We start from the raw sequence: 16,219 nt of genomic DNA, 5'->3' as shown, positions 1-16,219 counted from the left end.
GCCAGCTCCATCCTAAAAATAGTCAGTGGTCATCTGGAAAGGGTCCTGAGCAACTTCGTCTAACCTAAAAGTTCTTCCTGCTTCACATGTGGTACTGACTACGTGACCTCTAGTGGTCCCTTCAAACTATTTAACATTCCCTGCGTTGAATGTGCACAATAGACATTTCCAACCACCCACGTGTTTCTTTGTATTAGCCAGACTAGTAGTAAGCTCCCATGTACCTGCACTTCACCTACTAGATTTTGCCACTCAACACTTTAAAAATGAATCAAATTAGACTACTAAGACCAAAACAGTCCTAAGCTTATCACTACAATAATTAGCTAGGAGTCTCAGTGTTCACAGTGGATTTTCCTAGCTTACACTTAACACCTTACAAACAGACGTTGTCTTCATTAGACAGCACCAGTATACATCAGAAAGGTCAGGGCAACTTTAGTTTTGATTTAATATAAAAAATGTTGGACAAGAAATGAATAGACAAGAAAATCTAGATACAAGATCTCTCACTTTCATGCTCAAGACTTGATTTTTATCATGGCTAATCAGAAAAGCAACATTTCTAATTGAATTTCTTCATGTTCACAGCATTGTTTTTTGTCATCAATAAAGCATGAATTTTCTAACACGCAAAAAAGAAAAGACCAAAGCAACTGTGGAAATATGAATTATGCAATTACGTTATATGCTAAATTTGTGTACTTTCCTTTAGTGTCAAATCACAATACTATTTCAAGATGCAACTACGAATAAAACTTGAAGCGTCACATTTACTGTGAAGATACGCTTCAGCTTTAAGCCATACGAAGTTACATTCAAATTGCAAATCCATGGGAACAGTCCATTCCTAAAGGAAAAGGTGTTCTGCAAGTACTTCCTCTTCCTCTTAGATTGGATCAATTTAGCTGCTGTCAAACGTCAGTCTTAGAGCAGAAGAGAACTGACCAGTTTATTTCCTTACTCCAGCAACAGGAAGAAACAGCGTGCACATTCCAGCTTGCCTGAGTCTCTTCCAAGCAATTAAAACTTCAATTCTGTCGTACTACAGAGAAGGTCCATGTGTTGTTGCACAAGAGCTACATCACTACCTTAAGTTTTATATTTAAAAGCAAGCACAGATAGATGCTCATAAATCAAGGAGCATCTAGCCTTTTGAACAATCACTGCATTAATGAAACCTGTACTAACGTAACACTTCTATCTAACTAGCTGCATGCTTTATGGAAAGTTTTTATTTCTGATTTTTTAAATATATACACACACCAAATATATATTCTGCGTTTTCACATCTGAATATATGAAACATATACCTGAAATATGTATTCATATATATGAATATACACACATATATATGCATACTTATGTCATTTTCCTCTCCTACCCTCAGAATCACAGCTATACACACTAGAACAGCAAACGCACCCAGGGATGGTTATACAAGGCTTTTAAAGTAGACAGAATTATCTTAAACCTCTAAAAAGAGGGCAACAAAGAAGTCGTGAGATTTTGAAGAGTATCAGCTCAGACTCCTGACAGGACAGCTATGATGTTCTTTCTCTTAAGAAGGAAGGAAAGACCAGAAGTGAGTCAGGATTGACAAAATAAAGATTCAGAAATAACAATGGTGTCAGAAGTGCAAAGGCACATGTGGGATTTTGGAGACTCTCTGAAAAGCAATGCTCCCCAGCTGTGATTCCCAACACATTAGCTTGTGGCATGCCTTTTTGTTTCTAGTGTCTCTCCACAACAGATAGCCTGGAGAGCCCAGTTCTTTAGAAAAACAAATAAAGAGCACTCTACTAGGGGTCCTCCTGTATCGGCGGAGAATGGCATAGCCACCCTAAAGCACAAAATTCATAGCATAATTGATGCAGCCATCAGGAGCTGCAATAGATTTCACCTTCCATTTCATGTATCATCAGTTTCCAGTGCCTACTAATTACCTCTCCCCCTTTCCACAGCATAACCATTTCTGGTCTGAAAGATGGGCATGTACTTACTTAAAAGGCACTTGTGGTGAAGGCTCACGGGAAAAAGTTTACACTATGCCTTCAAGTGTGATATTGCTTCCTTTGAGCACTGAATTAATATGACTGGTTCCCCTTTTTAAACATTTATATATGTATTTTCCTACTCCAAACGAATTAGTGAAACCAATGAATATCTTATTTGAAAAAAGTGAAATTAATTTTACTATATAAATTCTTGTTCCCCTAGGTATGGCAGAAAAATGCATTACGTGACTGTTTCATTCAGCATTTCTACCTTCACATTGACCATTAATGCACAGAACAGAAAGAGCAAGGATAATGTGTTATTTGAGAAGAACCTTTTTATGCAGCTGTGGTTCAAGGAGGGATTTCCTTCATTCATTCTATTTTTAAAATCCATGAAACGAGGCTGAAGTTCCAGCTAATCTTATTTCTTTCACATGTCAGTTCAGAAAGAAGAGGAAAGATTTGCTTTCAACTTTGAGCGGCTTAGATTGCAGGTCCCTCCAAATGCTATTATTCAGATCCATCCAGTTGCAATGAAGTGCCCAACTCCCCCACAATGTGCAGCTGAAACTAAAGGTTTGGGTTTTTTTTATATAATCATACTGGCAAATACTAAAAGGAGGATGTGGACAATGTACAGTGCCTTGCAGTTCCCTCTCCTAGTGAGCTACAAAATCGCATGTAGATGAGATTTTTGCCACCTGTCTGTCTAAAGGCAGTCTGTTAGACAGTCAGATGATAAATTAATGCTTTGACATGGCATGCCATATAGATTTACAAAAAGATCAGTTATAGCTGAATAGTAACAGAACAATTATGAACCATGAACACCATACTCAGTAGCAACAGCTACATGAAATATGGGATGTAGGGTAAAAGGTTATTTGTGATTTTATTGTGAAACAGTTATTAAATTTCAGGAATTAGAGCACTAAAATTTTCCTTAAGGGGCAAAAAGTTACCCTTGATTGTGATTTTAAAGCATACATTCTAAGAATTAAACACTTTTAAATATTTCTATTACCATAGTAATAGTGCATAAGAAATTAAACCGCGGATAGAGCCTAGTTCATTAGGTGCAGCAAAACAAAGCCAGCTCCTGAGATAATTGCCTGAACTACTTGGTGTACTGTGAGCATTAGGCAATTAATATTGAAACTGCGTTGTCTCAGCCTGAGGGAAAGATCTCATATAGTTAAGGAAGTACATTTTCTATTGTGCAATGCCTTGTTTGGATTGCTCGTCTCTATCTGATCTGCATGAACTCTGGAAAGTTATCATTTAAGCACACAGTGTGCAAATCCCTGCACTTCAGCTGGTTCCAGCTGCTGCAGCGAGAGCACCAGAATTCAGCGTCTCCCTAGTAACATGCACCTGGGCTAGAAAAGACTCAGGCTCAGGCAAGGCATCGCAGGCAGATGACAGGAATTTCTGGAAGTGACTAAAAATGACCATTCCCACCAGTGAAGGAAATCTGCTCCGAACAACTGAACTCACACCCACGGGCGTTTAAGCACCCTCTGCTCCAGCAATGACCAGAAGTGTTTTCTGCCAGCCTGAGTCAGTCAAGCTAACACCACCCATCTTTGCCTGATGACAGTAAAAACCAAGCCAAAGCTATTTTCAAATCACAACAGGATTGGATTACTGCTATATATATATACATATATATATATACACACACACATACATACACACACACACACAATACACACACAGTTTATATACATACGTAGTTTAAAAAAAGAATGGGGGAAAAAAACACAAAGCTTAGAAGATTCTGCTTTGCTGGGAAGCATCGCACTCAAGTATTACAAATCCTTCTAAACTCCCCAGCAAAACAGATGTCACTAAGTTTTTTTTATGCAAATATCTCATCTTTAATGGGTTACAACAGATATTCTAATTGAGATGTGTTCTAATTTTCAAAATTTGAGCCCTTTTTCAGGAAAAAAAGGAAGCTGTTCTTTCAACATCCAGCCAAATAACAGGACTATACCTTTTCCCTAGAAAGGTAAAGAAATGAGATTATTTCCCAACAACTAATGTACAATTTCTCTGCAATGCCTCCTCAGTTCAACTGTATTATTCAGACTTGTTTTTTCCTCTTCCCCAAAACCAGTGCAGCAAAGTAGCTCTAAAAAGCAAGATAGTGATTATGACCACCATTCACGATGAGAAAAATTAACTGTCAGGAGAACATTTATTGAATTAGCTCTGCAAACACATGAAAAATGCTCTTCCAACTCAAAGACTTTGAGTATTTACAACCCCCTAAAATTATCCCAAGGGCCAAATTACTTTATAGTATTAATTAGTGAAAAATCCCAGTGAACCAATTTTTAAACATATGCAAGAATTATAAAGCACATTTTTCCCTCTGCTTTAAGTAGCAGCTGTCCTATTTATCTTTCAGGCTTTTTACTCCACACTGTGACTGTTTGTATATAAACTTTGACAGAAGAAGGAGAATATTTTTAAGAGCTCTCCCCACTCCCTCTACCCCCCCCCCCCCCAAAAAGAAAAAAAAAGGCTGTGCTTCAATACTTTAAGATAAGCATCAGAAAACAACCTTTAAGAAGAACCATATAACTCATTATTGTTTTAAGCCTATCCCTATAAACACTGTTGGCTAATTCCATTTAACTAGGGAAAGCCAGGTTACCCTCTGGGAAAATCACAGATTAGCCTACGCTTACAAAAAGTAATTCTTTGAACTTTTAAATACGTATTTCACCTCTACAAAGACTTCCCCGTCGCCATCTCACACACACACCCCTCTGTAAGGCTTCATTGCCTGGCAAATAAGACAAAATAATGCACCGATGGCAGTCATTTGGCCAAGTGATATCACATGAAACAACGGGCAGAGTAATAGTGAAATGGTTTAATAGTTACACTGCTGCAATGCAGTTTTCACACCCAATCTCAGAGTTATGCAAAACACTCTTCTGGCCCTGGTGCCACAAAGGCAGGTGGCGTTTCCTTGAAATTATGGAACTAGCAAGATATAGCAATATTCAGAGGTTTGTGGTATCAAATCGTAACAGCTTATGCAAATAAGGGTAACACCACGCTTCTGAGTTTTCAAACACTTGTAATGACAGAGTGCAATTCCCTCCCTTAGCAGTGGCTTCAGCACTCAATTTTACCACCCTCTTCTCTTGCAGTAGACTTTCAAAAACCACTTTGAATGAAATTTAATTAGGTAAATCCATTAACCCTCCTAAATGGATGAAGTTAGATTAATTCAAGCCACATTACCTATTAGTTCACTATTGCCACAAGCTGTAATTTGGTAACATGACAGTTTATTTCCCCTCCCCATTCCCTCTTTCTGGGTTACATTTGTACTGGTTTAGCTGATGACCTGTGCAGTGTAGCCAGATATATGCTAAAGCTGTGACAAGGGAGGAATGAGGAAAGATAAAGTATTGGAGAAGCAGTTATAGAGGGATTTTCAAATTCTTTCCTAAGAATTCATTGCTTTCTAGTACTGGAAACTCACAGATCTTTTTCCCAGAAAATACTTTATAGGTATTGGCCTCTCTGGTATCACATACAGGTTAAACCTGACAGACTACACAAAGTGCATAACCTGTAAATTAAAAGGGAACCAATAGATATGGTGCTGATATGCATAAGATTCTAAAAATAATTTTTAAAAGCTTTATAAAAGAGAAAGCTGCAAAGGGTTTCAAAGCAGAAAGTTAAAATCGCAAAAGCCTAACTATCAAGGTTCTTTGTTGCTTTCAATTTTTTTAATAGGTCATCTTTAAAATTGGAAAACTTGTTACTTACTTTCGAAGTACACAAACGCAGTGTTTCCAAGTCTCCATTACATCACGGGTGTTTGTTTTGACACATGCTTCAACAGAGTAGCATTCAGGAGTCTAAGTAAAAAATAAATAAACTTTTAAAAAGATGACAATATAGGACAATGTTAGTATTACCTTTCAACTACAAAACATATCAAAAAGTAATTTATTCTCCAAGTGGGCCCAAGAAATTTTCTAGCAGCAAACAGAAAAACTGGCATGAAAGACTATACCACCACCACTACCCAGGTTGCTTGTGAGGAAAAGCAGCCAATCTTTCTCACATGTAAGAAGTGCTTTATTTTTATAAAACTTGTTTGGTATGACATCGCCCCACCACATTACCAGTGGCCAAACGGAAGTTTGGCATGTTTATCAAGTAACTGGTGCGCACAGCGTTCAGTTTCTGCTACCATTTTATCACATACATTGCTTATATTGAACTCCAGGAAGGGATGAGAGTGTAAATGTTCAAAAGCTGATTATATCTTAAGGTTCCTACCACTGTGAATGATTTTCATGTGATATTGTATTTTCTGTCTATTGTCTTACTTCTGTGTAACCTGCAGTTATCCCTTCAGAAAACAACTGTGACTTGTATTTAGTGTGGTACATAATCACCCTATTACATTAACATCAGCTAGACTTGAGCAAGAACAACTGTGTTAATTAATGGAACTCAACACTTAAGTCACAGCATTATCTCAGTTAATTAAAAATGGCTCATCTGAAAACTTTTTCTTGGTTTTGTTTTTAAGAAAAACAAATAAGCATGGAGCAAAGAAGCCAAAAATTACAATGCAAATGAACAGCTTGAAAAACTATTTTAATTCCACAGAGCTTAATACTGGTATAGTTTAGGAAATAACAAGAGTCAGGAAGTAAGTGGAAAGCTAACCCATTAAAATGGTTAGTGATAAACTTCTAATTGCCTCTTGGCCACCAGCCTCTAAACTTTGGCATCACCGAAACTGTACAATGACTTGAAATAAGAGTGGGGTAATTACCATTGGTCTCTGTACACAACAATTCCAATCCATCACCAAATCTTTCATCGAGAATGGATGCCTTTCATTTTCTGTAATTACTATAAACATTGTCCTGTCACAACCAAAATTTCCTTACTATAGAAAACCCTATATATTTTCACAACAGAGTCTTCTCTGCTTTTCTATTCTGCCATGAATAGACCAAATCCATTACAGCTGAATGTATTGATTGTTAAGAAAAAGCAGTCAACGTCCTACTGCAATTACAGATAAATTTTAAATGAGTTCAAATGTGCATCTGGAATCTTTTTTCACCTACATTCAAAGAAATGTATAACCAACCCTTTTTCAGTCTGTTAACCATGCAAGCAATAAGAATGATAGAGGAGCAGAAACAGCAGGTCTCAGCACTAATAAAATGGACAGGTTTTAAGGGAGGCTTGGAGTTCATTCAAGAAAAAAATCCCTGTTGTTGCTGCCATGAAAGCTTTCACAGATTTCAGGTTTCACAACCTGAAAGAAGATGATTGTGAACATAAAGCTTGCTTTAGAGCAGTTCAAGCCGTACCTTTATGCTCTGGCTTACCTCTCCTTTCAGCCTCCCCTCCTTTGTTACATTTGACATTTATTTTCTGCAGTTACTTGAAAATTCTTGATTTGCTGCTCGTATTCTCCCTAAGTGAAATATTTATTCCACTTGCTATGTTTGGGACTTTATATATACCTAACAAGTGGAAAAATGTCTTTTTTTTACTTACTATAAAGCCCTGCAGAAGTATTGCCAGATATGTAAAATGGAGTTGTATCCTCTGAAAAAAGCATACTGGTATTGCCTGCAGTTTAATTTCTCTTACATGCTGAATTATTTTTTTATACAATTTTAAGCACTATTCGCCGTCTGAAGAAGGAACATGGGCAAACCTAAAAGGCCTGAAAAGAAAAGGGTTTTCACACAGGCCCATAAGATAGATCCTGTAATTTAGATTTTTTTGAAGCAAGTCATGTGGCCAAAATATAGTTTACAACTGCCTACTGGCCTCCACTTCAACCACAGCACATCCGTAGATTACAGGATTTCGGCTCATACCCAAACCCCTCTGCAAATCGGTCTGTGAACATGTGCCGCTGCACTGAAGCTGAGCGGTTGGACACAAAACCAGAACGCACTCCTCTTCTGGCAAAGCAGGTCTTCATGTGCTCAGGAAAAAGATGGGGGGGGGGTGCTGGTTTGGGGTCAGTTCATGTTTGTTTTTTTTTCAAAAGAGGCTCATATACTTATGTTGCTTTTCTTCCCCCACTAAATGTGCACAGTAATATCACTTTTCATACTGTTTCTCAAAATAAAGGCAAATTTCTAGGCCACAGGCCTAGTCCTGCCGGTGTCTGAGGCTCGAAACCAACACCCAATCCATCTCAGGCTTAGCGGGGTAGACCGTGGCTCTACGACTGTATGAAGTTAAACAACCAGGACTGAAAAGTCTGCAAGCAATTTCACCAGCTACTGGTACCAATTTAAAAAATAAAAAAATACAAGTAACAATAAAAACCCACCAAGTTTTCATGGGCTGAGTTGTTATCCACCAAATGGAAAGGCTGGTAAAAGCAGAACGGCACGAATAATCTGGCACAGAACAGCAGAAGGGAACAAATAAGTATCATAAAACCAAGCTGGCCAAAACTACATAGAGATGCCCTATACTTTATCTCCCCCCTCTTTTTCTTTTTTTTTTTTTCTTTAGAAGGCAGATACGCTTCTTTCTAGTTTTGTTATTGATTTGGAAGCTCTAAAGATTAGGGGGAAGTGGCAAAGAAAAATCATGTTTAAATGTAAAGACGGCATTTGAAAAAAGAACAAAGCCTTAAGTTTCCACAATGCTGTGAGAATTACATTGCCAGTTTTTCTCCTCCTACCCTCTATTATTCTGTGTGATATAATCACATATTACACACAGTCGTTAATCAAAAGCGTCTCAAAGCTTTTCACAAACATCTCGTTAGGCCTTATAAAAGAAGTGGTCGTTTTCCATCCTTGCAGACAAAGCCGACTGGCAGACAGGCACCTGACCCAGACAACCCTCCTGTCTCTACCAGAACCCAAATGTCTGCACCTCGTTGCTCTGCCACATGCCGGGACCGGGCTGGATGCTCCTGGCCTCCCTCAGACAGCTCCAAAACCTTTACTGTATAAACACAGTGCTAGGTGCAGTTATGCCACTTGAAAACTATTTAGCAGAGCAATTTGACCGGAGAGAAACTGCTCTTAAAATAAGCTGCAGGGCTTTCTTTGTATTAGGACCAAAGCACAGTAATACACAGAGCACTCTAACTACAGGCAAAGAGCAGCACTAAAAAACAGTCAGGCTAAAACAAGCTCGTAAGCCCAGTAACACAAAGTTTGTAGGAGCTGAACGCACTAAAAAGCATATTAACTTCACTTGAAAACAAAGTTAACGTTTCATTCCCATTCTTTCCCTGAAAACACACAACAATGCAAACATGCCTCCAAAAACATAAAACCAGGCTTCATCTCAGCAATATTCTGATGAATATTTATCAATTAACACTACATAAAATGAATAATTGGAAGTATCAAACCCCTCCCTGCATGTGAAACCAGTAGAAGACAAATGGTGTATCTTGAGAACAAGGCACTTTGCAGTCTTCCTGAGAAAAGTTCTTGTCACCTCTGCATTAGTAAGATGAGGTGACCGAGGTTGTCCTGCTGTGCCCTACAGAGCTACGGCAGGAATTTATGGGAGAACCTGCTTAAGGCAGAAGAGGAGAGGAAAAACCTAACCAAATCTCACTGCACAAATTCAGATCGCAGGCAAGACTTGTTTTGGGCATGCTGAGCTTAGCTGGAGGTATTAATATCCCAAACCACTTGCTCGCAACCAAGGATCCCTCAAGTGAGATCTTATTTAATGTACCGGGGCAAAAGCAGCCAGATGGGCCAAGCACGAGCTAACCCAGCATCTTAGACACACAGCACTTGTGCTCCCCTTCCTGCTAAAACTGGGGAAATGAGGAGGGGGAAACTATCTGGCAGTGGGGAAAGCAGGGGGCCATTTCCAATGACACCTCTGTACATACAAGTGCTTTCTCCTGAGGGTTTGAGGAACGCTGCGATGGCATGCATCAACAGGTACGGACATCTTCCTCACCTGCACAAACACCTCAGATGAAGAACTACAGCACAGAGCTAATGAAAGTATCCAGCACCGTAAACCACTTCACATCGTCCTTCCCAGCTTCATAAAAAACTTCTCAAGACAGGCAGAAAGTAGTCTCTAATGAAGTTTTGTACAAACTCTCGTTTTTGCCATTTTATAATGTTTTATGCTTTAAGAAGAACCGCATGCCTAAAATTAATTTACCAGATATTAAACTTAAAATTAAAAGGCAACACCCTTTTCTTTATGGTGACCTGACAAAGAGGGTGAGCGCATTAATAAAACTTCAAAAAACACGTAATAAAGTTTACAACATTTGTTATACGTTAGTTAAGCCCAAGTTATTAAAAGTTAGCTCTGCAGCTGAAGATGCAATACACCAAACTGAGAGTTTAGAAATATTTTACAATAAACCAAAATGCAGTTAAAACCTGAGAAGCACCCAAGCGAACCAGAAATGCTTATGCATACAAGCATCTCAGAACAAGCCTGAGCATCGTATCCCTATTTCATTCCTCACTGCTCCTTATCTACTCCCAGGTAGAGAGCGACCCTACCATACAAGTCCCGAACACTCAGCTATGAGTGGGCTCCTACACAGAGGCAAACCTCTTGCTTCCAGTTCCCAAACACACTGTTATGAATATCTGGGGATAAAGTAAGGCGGCCACTGCCCCTCCCCACTAACACAGAGTCGGGATTACACTGGATAGAGCCTTGTCTGTCCCACACCATTCAAAAGACACTTTAATCTCTGCAGCTATATGCCATAGAATCATAGAATATCCGAGTTGGAAGGGACCCACAATGATCATCAAGTCCAACTCTGGCACCGCACAGGTCTGCCCAAAAGTTCAGACCATGTGACTAAGTGCACAGTCCAATCTCTTCTTAAATTCAGACAGGCTTGGTGCAGTGACTGCTTCACTGGGGAGCCTGTTCCAGTGTGCGACCACCCTTTCGGTGAAGAACCTCTTCCTGATGTCTAGCCTAAACTTCCCGTGCCTCAGCTTGACACCGTTCCCACGGGTCCTGTCACTGGTGATAACGGAGAATAGGTCACCTGCCTCTCCGCTCCCCCTCGCGAGGAAGTTGTAGACTGCGATGAGGTCCCCCCTCAGCCTCCTCTTCTCCAGGCTGAACAGGCCCAGTGACCAAGTGACCATGCTAAAGCCTAATCTGGGGCACCGAACTGTGAACTCCTAATGCAACAGCGCATTCCACACTGGTGGCTGAGCACGTTCCACCGTTGGTGGCTTTTTTGAAACAGAGTAAAAACACTTCATGTTCAATAAACTGATTATGAACATCTGCACGATCTTTGCAGTAACACTCATGTCCACACCCTGGAAAATGATTTTTGTCATTTTTATCTAGAAGTCATCCTTATCTTGTCTGTTCCACAGCCTGTGAACGTGCTATTCTGTATCAGCCACAGGATTTGGTTATCTGAAAGGCTGGACAAACCAACTTCGGCAGTTTGAGAAATGTAACTTAATAAAAAAAAAGAACATTGAGGGAGATTAAGTCAAGTTCCACTTCATAATTAGTCATTTCTATGAACATGTGCTGACATTTTCCAGCATATGGCCATTACTTCTAAAGCAGAAACTGAAATTTTCACGTAAGTTACTTCAGCGAGCTGTTTCCCAGCACTCGTGCTTTCCTCTCCTCCCAGACAGGACTGCGAGACTTCTTGCTAGCCACCCACTTCCACGCGCGGGATAGAGAAACTGGCACAAGACCCAGGACAGTCTTTCGTTCTTACTTGCCAAATCGGCACCCTCGCTGCCTAAAAGAAACCCTACCAAGCAGCCTGATCACCCAACTTTAAAATAAAGAAAAAAGGTTGGAACAGAGAAGGATACACACGCAGCACTGCCACAGCACTGCTGCACCTCCTCGCCCAGGGCCCCTGGGCAGCAGCCTCCCTCGCTGAGCAATACTTGCAAGATTTCAGAAATATTTGCTGACTTCACCTCTTGCTTGCTTCTAGTTTTAGGCCGGTTCTTCTTTCAAACCGACTGCAATAAGGAGCTGCCTGATAACTCACTAACCATCATCGAATCTTTCTATCCGGTGTCTGTGCATAAGCATATTAAATGCAACGGCATTCACAAAAATTACAAGACAATCCACAAATGTAAACAAACACAGGACATCCTTTCCATAAGGAAGCCCAGGAACAAACAAGTTACACAATGCATTTTATAAAAAGCAACGTTTAGCGTTTAGTGAATGCGTAATACAGTCACCTTTTATGAAGGACCAACAAGCAGAACAAAATACCACACAGGAATATGAAGGAAATAAAGAACTGAATGCGCAGAAAAAGCTGTCTGCCTTTTAAAGGGTGTTATGACTTGGATACAATTCCTTTACATGACTTCTACTTGAACATACTTACTCAAACACACTGCCATCAGCACCAAATTACAGCTCTCCTTCATGCTGATATGCTACTGTACTTGTCACTAGTGCAAGATGAAAAACTTTTAACTTTTTTACTTTAATTATGCAGGCCCTATCAGCCAATACAGGTCTTTAGGTCTTACAATTTTTGTTGTTGTTTTTAAATAAAAAATGCACTGACCTATCGTAGCTCTCCACTTTCTGCCAATAACGATCAGGCACTGAAAGGAAATTCATTCAACAGCACTGCAGAAAACAGTGAAGTTTTTTGTTTTGTTTTTGTTTTTAAAGGAGAAAATGGAAGGAAGGAAGGGAGTTATTCACAGTTTAGAAGCTTTTCTATAAAGATTTCAGAACAATTAAACTAATTAGGCTTAATTGTCGTATAGTTAGATTATTATACTAAGAAGATATTCAAAAGCAACGTTCTCTGACACCGTGTGCAGTAAAATAATGAAATTTCACTAGTTTAGTGGGACGTGGCCCAACGCCACATCTGTGCCATACGATGCTGTACCTCAACCACACAATCCCAGTCTTCCCCTGGGCCCGCACTAGTACATGGCGACTGGCAAAACTGGATCAGCCTGCTGCTCTGGTTGAAAAGCCAAAAAAATCCTAAATGTCAAAAAAAAAGTCTGTGCAGATCCACAAGCTGATCCATTTAGCTGTCTATGAGATAAATCTTTTAACAATACTGCCGCAAAAAAGGTACACGGAATGATCCGGTAGAAAAAGTGCAATGTTAGGTTGCCTCCAACGTGAAGCCTCACCTCATGAATGGGAGGATCCTGTTTTTTACCCTCAGTTGAAACCATAGAGAAACAACACCAATTGCACATGCTGCCGTAGCTGTCTCTTGGACACGTGCATGTTTGGAGAAGGTCTGGAATGTGTCAGTTCTGCAACCTACCACAGAGATCAAAATCTCATTTTTAATACTGGTTTTGAACTTCATTTTAGGACACTCTGCCAAATACGTTTTTTGCTCTGTTTCAGAACCATGTATTTCCACTAGGAAAATGAGAATTTACATCACAAACTACGTAGTAGGAAACAGGGTATTTAATAAAATATCATAGTCTCAGATCTCACAAATCCCACTGCATTAGTGCAGGAACTTACTCAATTTGCTCTTCTCTCCACATTTTGCGCTCACAAGCCATGAGTGCCTGGCACAACCACCACAAAGCTTTGCGTGAAGGAACAAAAGAATTTTAGTATTATTCCCTCTTGAGGCAGCAGATCAAACACTGAACTGCAAAGTATCTGGTAACTCTAAAATTCCACTTAAAGACAGTAGCCAAAGAACTTAACATAAACCCACCAGACAATATTCACTTCCAAAAATCTATCGCTTCTTCCACACACTACTGAAATGCCTAATCTCATTTTTTTTTTGAAAAAAGTTTACCCACAAATTTTGAAATGTTTTGAAAAAGGCTGAATTGTTTAAATGTGAAAAAACATTAAGCAATCTCCGTTGCTTTTCATAATATTTCAGCATTTCTATACTGCAAGACTAAATTACTTATTTATTCATTTTAAGTCACAGGCTCAGTATAGTTTTTTTTCCTTCCACTTTTTGTGGCTAAATCCCGGCATCAAAAAATTTCATCCAAATGGGTGCATTCATGCCGCCAACCCACATACACTTTTTGGCAGGCTGCAAGGAAATTGGTGCTCTTCACAAGGCAGCTCTGTGCTGCACAGTGACTGATGCCAGTAAAATATTACCCCAAAGTGAAGCCCAGGACAGAAAATGTCTGCAAGCATCAGAACCCACGCTATGAAAAATGAATTTTATTTGATGAGTAACTTAAGTCTTCAAAGAGCTTGCAACCCAAAAGAAAAAGAAATGTACAGAGTTTGTATAGCCTCACACTTCAATTTTAACTGGAAAATAACACTAAGGAATGGAGAAAATACAAAAACCACTCGTGGAGAGTAAAAGTAGACTGAAGATTCCAACGCCAGATATTTCTCTCACATGCCTTTATGTAATTACTGCTTTCAGAGCTCTTTGTCTATCCTTTGACATTGGAAACAGATGAGGAATTGTTTCTTGGTCTGAAAGAGAGATTGGTTCTTAAGAAAGGAAAAAACAGCACTGGAGGCCTGTGCTTTAACCTTGTATGCATTTCCCTTACAGAGACATAGCAAGTGATAAAAGTCAACAACCTGAAACCTGGTCCTTCCACGCAGCTCCAAGCCAAACTCACAGCTCAAGCTGTTCAGCCGGGCACCTGGGCTTAGATTTGCATGACCAGATATTATTTTCAGGAACTAATGGACTTGTTTGATTGAGTAGACTCATTAAGCAGAGTACGTAACTTTTATAGGCACAGCATGCAGCAACTCCACTCTGGAGCATCAATACAACAAGCACTTGGAAATACGCACAGACACACACGAAAAATAAATGGTTATGCAGTAGTAATGAAGTAGGAGCTGGTCAGCACATTACCCAAGTTCTCATGCTATCTTGCATTACTTCTCATTCCTGTTGTCATTTTCCAAAACCAGCCAAAACAAAGGGCATAGTCTTCCTTAATCGAACTGCACCCCTTGAAATTCCCACCTGTTTTTAGACACCTATCAGCTACACGAATTTGAATCAAAGCATTCGGTTCCAAAAGATCTTCCACCCCTGCTCTGCACTGCGAAGTAAAAATATGTTTGCCACACAAAATACAGGGCTGTGTCCCACTTGTGCGTTTCCCACAAAGAGAAGGCAGGCAGAGGAAAGCAAGGCAATAAATAAACGCCCCAAACATTAATTCATAGTCACCACAGTCACCACCGATCCAGCCTGAGAGCCTCCTGCCTAGCCGCAGTGTCTCAGCATCACGCCCTGTGCAGGCAAAGCAGCACGCGGTACTCAGCTCTGACCTTCCACAGCCACACGGAAGCTGCTTTCACCTCATGTTTGTTCCCAGATGCTAAACAAGGTCTTCCACTGGTACTCATGCAAAAAATGTCCCTTTTAGTAAGAATGCTGCCTTCTGCTCATTATCCACACAGAGTGCTTGTGAATTTAAAACTTCCTTCTGCAAGCATGCCCATCTCCATGCAATTATGCTGCGGCAACAAGGACCTAAAAGGTCCTCACAACTCAGTTTTAGTTTTGCTAGTATCAGAAAAGAGGTTTTTTTTGAATCATAAGCAGATATTTGTCAGTGCAATGGCAGTTGCTCAGAGGTAGGCTCTTAGCCTCCGGAAAGGAAGAATGGAGTTTTGCAAGACACACAAATGACCTGATGTCTCCTGTATGCGTACACTGTAAAAGAGGTGGGACAGAAGTCAAACCCTTGGGTGTTTTTTTTTCCCCCAACAGTTCAGCAAGACTACTGTCATGTACAGGTGCTATCAGAGCATTCTTTTTTGTAGCATCAGCAATGTATATACAAGACTAATGAAAGCCATTGTACAATTGAAAATAAAAATCACTAACATCATCCAGCTGTTTGCACACAAGAATAAAATATGTTTGTAAAATTGTTGTGAAGCTGTTATAGCCATTTTAAAGTTTCAAATAATAATAATAAAATTCCAGATAAGTCTTAAAACTGAAATAACTCAGACCAAAATTCTGATTGCCTGTACTGATTTCAAGTTTCTTAGAGAGAACAAAGAACAGAAATATTTGGTACTATATATCGCTATTCTACATTAGTTGTTCATGGCAAAATTTTGCTTTTAAATCCATCTGATAATGAAATCTTTCCAAAAGTTACAAGTTTTATGAAAATACTATGTTGTTTTTCTTAAGAAGTCAGGAGCCCTTAGTATCCAGATTATTAAGTGTTATACAGATAACACTTTGA

The 16,219-nt window shown here is 39.6% G+C and overlaps 1 protein-coding gene across 26 annotated transcripts in view; it reads right to left on the bottom strand.

Moving 5' to 3' along the window:
• Positions 1-16,219, bottom strand: part of SIPA1L1 (signal induced proliferation associated 1 like 1) — a 205,577-nt gene that overhangs the window by 162,213 nt on the left and 27,145 nt on the right. For 20 of the 26 annotated variants that reach the window (XM_080595944.1, XM_080595948.1, XM_080595936.1 and 17 more), the window contains one exon: positions 5,802-5,893. The exons of 2 other annotated variants lie outside the window; for them this stretch is intronic. The gene's annotated coding sequence lies outside the window, so the exon portion shown is untranslated. Of the gene's footprint in view, positions 1-5,801; positions 5,894-8,358; positions 8,429-16,219 lie in introns of all 26 variants that reach the window. 4 more of the 26 variants (XM_080595949.1, XM_080595945.1, XM_080595927.1 and 1 more) reach the window with 1 other exon arrangement.

The sequence above is a fragment of the Anser brachyrhynchus genome (genome assembly GCF_964034855.1).
Source record: "Anser brachyrhynchus genome assembly, chromosome: 5".
Lineage (NCBI taxonomy): Eukaryota > Metazoa > Chordata > Aves > Anseriformes > Anatidae > Anser > Anser brachyrhynchus.
The sequence above is the reverse complement of the archived record's forward strand: the minus strand, read 5'-3'. Positions and strand labels throughout refer to the sequence as shown.